This window comes from Lissotriton vulgaris, unplaced genomic scaffold (assembly GCF_964263255.1).
Source record: "Lissotriton vulgaris unplaced genomic scaffold, aLisVul1.2 SCAFFOLD_900, whole genome shotgun sequence".
NCBI lineage: Eukaryota > Metazoa > Chordata > Amphibia > Caudata > Salamandridae > Lissotriton > Lissotriton vulgaris.
The window spans coordinates 730,986-737,878 of record NW_028251172.1 but is presented as its reverse complement, the minus strand read 5'-3'; positions in this window follow the sequence as shown (position 1 = coordinate 737,878).

Here is a 6,893-nt window from a genome sequence, read left to right as displayed (position 1 = left end):
AGAACACTCCTACCCAGTCCAAAGATCAGGGCTTGATCCATCACCGTTTTTTAGCTAACTGCACCATCCCTGCTCAGAACCTGGCTATATGCAAATTAGTCTGTCCCTGGCCCAGTGCATCATGGGAACAGGGCAGACCAAACTACCAAGCCAATTCTTTTACTGGAAAGGAAATAAGCTTCCGGGGACCGGTTTCAGGCAATACAGCCGTCTTCGGCCCAGCTTGCTTGAATCCTGATGGTGCAGTGAGCAAGGGACTCACATCTGAGCATACCCTTCCACGCTTATGGTGGACAAAACGATTCAGAAAAGGGGGTGGTGATGGACAGAGTATCTGAATTAAGCAGAACACTCCTACCCAGTCCAAAGATCAGGGCTTGATCCATCACCGTTTTTTAGCTAACTGCACCATCCCAGCTCAGAACCTGGCTACATGCAAATTAGTCTGTCCCTGGCCCAGTGCATCATGGGAACAGGGCAGACCAAACTACCAAGCCAATTCTTTTACTGGAAAGGAAACAAGCTTCCGGGGACCGGTTTCTGGCATTACAGCCGTCTTCGGCCCGGCTTGCTTGAATCCTGATGGTGCAGTGAGCAAGGGACTCACATCTGAGCATACCCTTCCACGCTTATGGTGGACAAAACGATTCAGAAAAGGGGGTGGTGATGGACAGACTATCTGAATTAAGCAGAGCACTCCTACCCAGTCCAAAGATCAGGGCTTGATCCATCACCGTTTTTTAGCTAACTGCACCATCCCACCTCAGAACCTGGCTACATGCAAATTAGTCTGTCCCTGGCCCAGTGCATCATGGGAACAGGGCAGACCAAACTACCAAGCCCATTCTTTTACTGGAAAGGAAACAAGCTTCCGGGGACCGGTTTCTGGCATTACATCCGTCTTCGGCCCGGCTTGCTTGAATCCTGATGGTGCAGTGAGCAAGGGACTCACATCTGAGCATACCCTTCCACGCTTATGGTGGACAAAACGATTCAGAAAAGGGGGTGGTGATGGACAGAGTATCTGAATTAAGCAGAACACTCCTACCCAGTCCAAAGATCAGGGCTTGATCCATCACCGTTTTTTAGCTAACTGCACCATCCCAGCTCAGAACCTGGCTACATGCAAATTAAACTGTCCCTGGCCCAGTGCATCATGGGAACAGGGCAGACCAAACTACCAAGCCAATTCTTCTACTGGAAAGGAAACAAGCTTCCGGGGACCGGTTTCTGGCATTACAGCCGTCTTCGGCCCGGCTTGCTTGAATCCTGATGGTGCAGTGAGCAAGGGACTCACATCTGAGCATACCCTTACACGCTTATGGTGGACAAAACGATTCAGAAAAGGGGGTGGTGATGGACAGAGTATCTGAATGAAGCAGAACACTCCTACACAGTCCAAATATCAGGGCTTGATCCATCACCGTTTTTTAGCTAACTGCACCATCCCAGCTCAGAACCTGGCTACATGCAAAATTAGTCTGTCCCTGGCCCAGTGCATCATGGGAACAGGGCAGACCAAACTACCAAGCCAATTCTTTTACTGGAAAGGAAACAAGCTTCCGGGGACCGGTTTCTGCCATTACAGCCGTCTTCGGCCCAGCTTGCTTGAATCCTGATGGTGCAGTGAGCAAGGGACTCACATCTGAGCATACCCTTCCACGCTTATGGTGGACAAAACGATTCAGAAAAGGGGGTGGTGATGGACAGAGTATCTTAATTAAGCAGAACACTCCTACCCAGTCCAAAGATCAGGGCTTGATCCATCACCGTTTTTTAGCTAACTGCACCATCCCAGCTCAGAACCTGGCTACATGCAAATTAGTCTGTCCCTGGCCCAGTGCATCATGGGAACAGGGCAGACCAAACTACCAAGCCAATTCTTTTACTGGAAAGGAAACAAGCTCCCGGGGACCGGTTTCTGGCATTACAGCCGTCTTCGGCCCGGCTTGCTTGAATCCTGATGGTGCAGTGAGCAAGGGACTCACATCTGAGCATACCCTTCCACGCTTATGGTGGACAAAATGATTCAGAAAAGGGGGTGGTGATGGACAGAGTATCTGAATTAAGCAGAACACTCCTACCCAGTCCAAAGATCAGGGCTTGATCCATCACCATTTTTTAGCTAACTGCACCATCCCAGCTCAGAACCTGGCCACATGCAAATTAGTCTGTCCCTGGCCCAGTGCATCATGGGAACAGGGCAGACCAAACTACCAAGCCAATTCTTTTACTGGAAAGGAAACAAGCTTCCGGGGACCGGTTTCTGGCATTACAGCCGTCTTCGGCCCGGCTTGTTTGAATCCTGATGGTGCAGTGAGCAAGGGACTCACATCTCAGCATACCCTTCCACGCTTATGGTGGACAAAACGATTCAGAAAAGGGGGTGGTGATGGACAGAGTATCTGAATTAAGCAGAACACTCCTACCCAGTCCAAAGATCAGGGCTTGATCCATCACCGTTTTTTAGCTAACTGCACCATCCCAGCTCAGAACCTGGCTACATGCAAATGAGTCTGTCCCTGGCCCAGTGCATCATGGGAACAGGGCAGACCAAACTACCAAGCCAATTCTTTTACTGGAAAGGAAACAAGCTCCTGGGGACCGGTTTCTGGCATTACAGCCGTCTTCGGCCCGGCTTGCTTGAATCCTGATGGCGCAGTGAGCAAGGGACTCACATCTGAGCATACCCTTCCACGCTTATGGTGGACAAAACGATTCAGAAAAGGGGGTGGTGATGGACAGAGTATCTGAATGAAGCAGAACACTCCTACACAGTCCAAATATCAGGGCTTGATCCATCACCGTTTTTTAGCTAACTGCACCATCCCAGCTCAGAACCTGGCTACATGCAAATGAGTCTGTCCCTGGCCCAGTGCATCATGGGAACAGGGCAGACCAAACTACCAAGCCAATTCTTTTACTGGAAAGGAAACAAGCTTTCGGGGACCGGTTTCTGGCATTACAGCCGTCTTCGGCCCGGCTTGCTTGAATCCTGATGGTGCAGTGAGCAAAGGACTCACATCTCAGCATACCCTTCCACGCTTATGGTGGACAAAACGATTCAGAAAAGGGGGTGGTGATGGACAGAGTATCTGACTTAAGCAGAACACTCCTACCCAGTCCAAAGATCAGGGCTTGATCCATCACCGTTTTTTAGCTAACTGCACCATCCCAGCTCAGAACCTGGCTACATGCAAATTAGTCTGTCCCTGGCCCAGTGCATCATGGGAACAGGGCAGACCAAACTACCAAGCCAATTCTTTTACTGGAAAGGAAACAAGCTTCCGGGGACCGGTTTCTGGCAATACAGCCGTCTTCGGCCCGGCTTGCTTGAATCCTGATGGTGCAGTGAGCAAGGGATTCACATCTGAGCATACCCTTCCACGCTTATGGTGGACAAAACGATTCAGAAAAGGGGGTGGTGATGGACAGAGTATCTGAATTAAGCAGAACACTCCTACCCAGTCCAATGATCAGGGCTTGATCCATCACCGCTTTTTAGCTAACTGCACCATCCCAGCTCAGAACCTGGCTACATGCAAAATTAGTCTGTCCCTGGCCCAGTGCATCATGGGAACAGGGCAGACCAAACTACCAAGCCAATTCTTTTACTGGAAAGGAAACAAGCTTCCGGGGACCGGTTTCTGGCATTACAGCCGTCTTCGGCCCGGCTTGCTTGAATCCTGATGGTGCAGTGAGCAAGGGACTCACATCTCAGCATACCCTTCCACGCTTATGGTGGACAAAACGATTCAGAAAAGGGGGTGGTGATGGACAGAGTATCTGACTTAAGCAGAACACTCCTACCCAGTCCAAAGATCAGGGCTTGATCCATCACCGTTTTTTAGCTAACTGCACCATCCCAGCTCAGAACCTGGCTATATGCAAATTAGTCTGTCCCTGGCCCAGTGCATCATGGGAACAGGGCAGACCAAACTACCAAGCCAATTCTTTTACTGGAAAGGAAATAAGCTTCCGGGGACCGGTTTCAGGCAATACAGCCGTCTTCGGCCCGGCTTGCTTGAATCCTGATGGTGCAGTGAGCAAGGGACTCACATCTGAGCATACCCTTCCACGCTTATGGTGGACAAAACGATTCAGAAAAGGGGGTGGTGATGGACAGAGTATCTGAATTAAGCAGAACACTCCTACCCAGTCCAAAGATCAGGGCTTGATCCATCACCGTTTTTTAGCTAACTGCACCATCCCAGCTCAGAACCTGGCTACATGCAAATTAGTCTGTCCCTGGCCCAGTGCATCATGGGAACAGGGCAGACCAAACTACCAAGCCAATTCTTTTACTGGAAAGGAAACAAGCTTCCGGGGACCGGTTTCTGGCATTACAGCCGTCTTCGGCCCGGCTTGCTTGAATCCTGATGGTGCAGTGAGCAAGGGACTCACATCTGAGCATACCCTTCCACGCTTATGGTGGACAAAACGATTCAGAAAAGGGGGTGGTGATGGACAGACTATCTGAATTAAGCAGAGCACTCCTACCCAGTCCAAAGATCAGGGCTTGATCCATCACCGTTTTTTAGCTAACTGCACCATCCCACCTCAGAACCTGGCTACATGCAAATTAGTCTGTCCCTGGCCCAGTGCATCATGGGAACAGGGCAGACCAAACTACCAAGCCCATTCTTTTACTGGAAAGGAAACAAGCTTCCGGGGACCGGTTTCTGGCATTACATCCGTCTTCGGCCCGGCTTGCTTGAATCCTGATGGTGCAGTGAGCAAGGGACTCACATCTGAGCATACCCTTCCACGCTTATGGTGGACAAAACGATTCAGAAAAGGGGGTGGTGATGGACAGAGTATCTGAATTAAGCAGAACACTCCTACCCAGTCCAAAGATCAGGGCTTGATCCATCACCGTTTTTTAGCTAACTGCACCATCCCAGCTCAGAACCTGGCTACATGCAAATTAAACTGTCCCTGGCCCAGTGCATCATGGGAACAGGGCAGACCAAACTACCAAGCCAATTCTTCTACTGGAAAGGAAACAAGCTTCCGGGGACCGGTTTCTGGCATTACAGCCGTCTTCGGCCCGGCTTGCTTGAATCCTGATGGTGCAGTGAGCAAGGGACTCACATCTGAGCATACCCTTACACGCTTATGGTGGACAAAACGATTCAGAAAAGGGGGTGGTGATGGACAGAGTATCTGAATGAAGCAGAACACTCCTACACAGTCCAAATATCAGGGCTTGATCCATCACCGTTTTTTAGCTAACTGCACCATCCCAGCTCAGAACCTGGCTACATGCAAAATTAGTCTGTCCCTGGCCCAGTGCATCATGGGAACAGGGCAGACCAAACTACCAAGCCAATTCTTTTACTGGAAAGGAAACAAGCTTCCGGGGACCGGTTTCTGCCATTACAGCCGTCTTCGGCCCAGCTTGCTTGAATCCTGATGGTGCAGTGAGCAAGGGACTCACATCTGAGCATACCCTTTCACGCTTATGGTGGACAAAACGATTCAGAAAAGGGGGTGGTGATGGACAGAGTATCTTAATTAAGCAGAACACTCCTACCCAGTCCAAAGATCAGGGCTTGATCCATCACCGTTTTTTAGCTAACTGCACCATCCCAGCTCAGAACCTGGCTACATGCAAATTAGTCTGTCCCTGGCCCAGTGCATCATGGGAACAGGGCAGACCAAACTACCAAGCCAATTCTTTTACTGGAAAGGAAACAAGCTCCCGGGGACTGGTTTCTGGCATTACAGCCGTCTTCGGCCCGGCTTGCTTGAATCCTGATGGTGCAGTGAGCAAGGGACTCACATCTGAGCATACCCTTCCACGCTTATGGTGGACAAAATGATTCAGAAAAGGGGGTGGTGATGGACAGAGTATCTGAATTAAGCAGAACACTCCTACCCAGTCCAAAGATCAGGGCTTGATCCATCACCATTTTTTAGCTAACTGCACCATCCCAGCTCAGAACCTGGCTACATGCAAATTAGTCTGTCCCTGGCCCAGTGCATCATGGGAACAGGGCAGACCAAACTACCAAGCCAATTCTTTTACTGGAAAGGAAACAAGCTTCCGGGGACCGGTTTCTGGCATTACAGCCGTCTTCGGCCCGGCTTGTTTGAATCCTGATGGTGCAGTGAGCAAGGGACTCACATCTCAGCATACCCTTCCACGCTTATGGTGGACAAAACGATTCAGAAAAGGGGGTGGTGATGGACAGAGTATCTGAATTAAGCAGAACACTCCTACCCAGTCCAAAGATCAGGGCTTGATCCATCACCGTTTTTTAGCTAACTGCACCATCCCAGCTCAGAACCTGGCTACATGCAAATTAGTCTGTCCCTGGCCCAGTGCATCATGGGAACAGGGCAGACCAAACTACCAAGCCAATTCTTTTACTGGAAAGGAAACAAGCTTCCGGGGACCGGTTTCTGGCATTACAGCCGTCTTCGGCCCGGCTTGCTTGAATCCTGATGGTGCAGTGAGCAAAGGACTCACATCTCAGCATACCCTTCCACGCTTATGGTGGACAAAACGATTCAGAAAAGGGGGTGGTGATGGACAGAGTATCTGACTTAAGCAGAACACTCCTACCCAGTCCAAAGATCAGGGCTTGATCCATCACCGTTTTTTAGCTAACTGCACCATCCCAGCTCAGAACCTGGCTACATGCAAATTAGTCTGTCCCTGGCCCAGTGCATCATGGGAACAGGGCAGACCAAACTACCAAGCCAATTCTTTTACTGGAAAGGAAACAAGCTTCCGGGGACCGGTTTCTGGCAATACAGCCGTCTTCGGCCCGGCTTGCTTGAATCCTGATGGTGCAGTGAGCAAGGGATTCACATCTGAGCATACCCTTCCACGCTTATGGTGGACAAAACGATTCAGAAAAGGGGGTGGTGATGGACAGAGTATC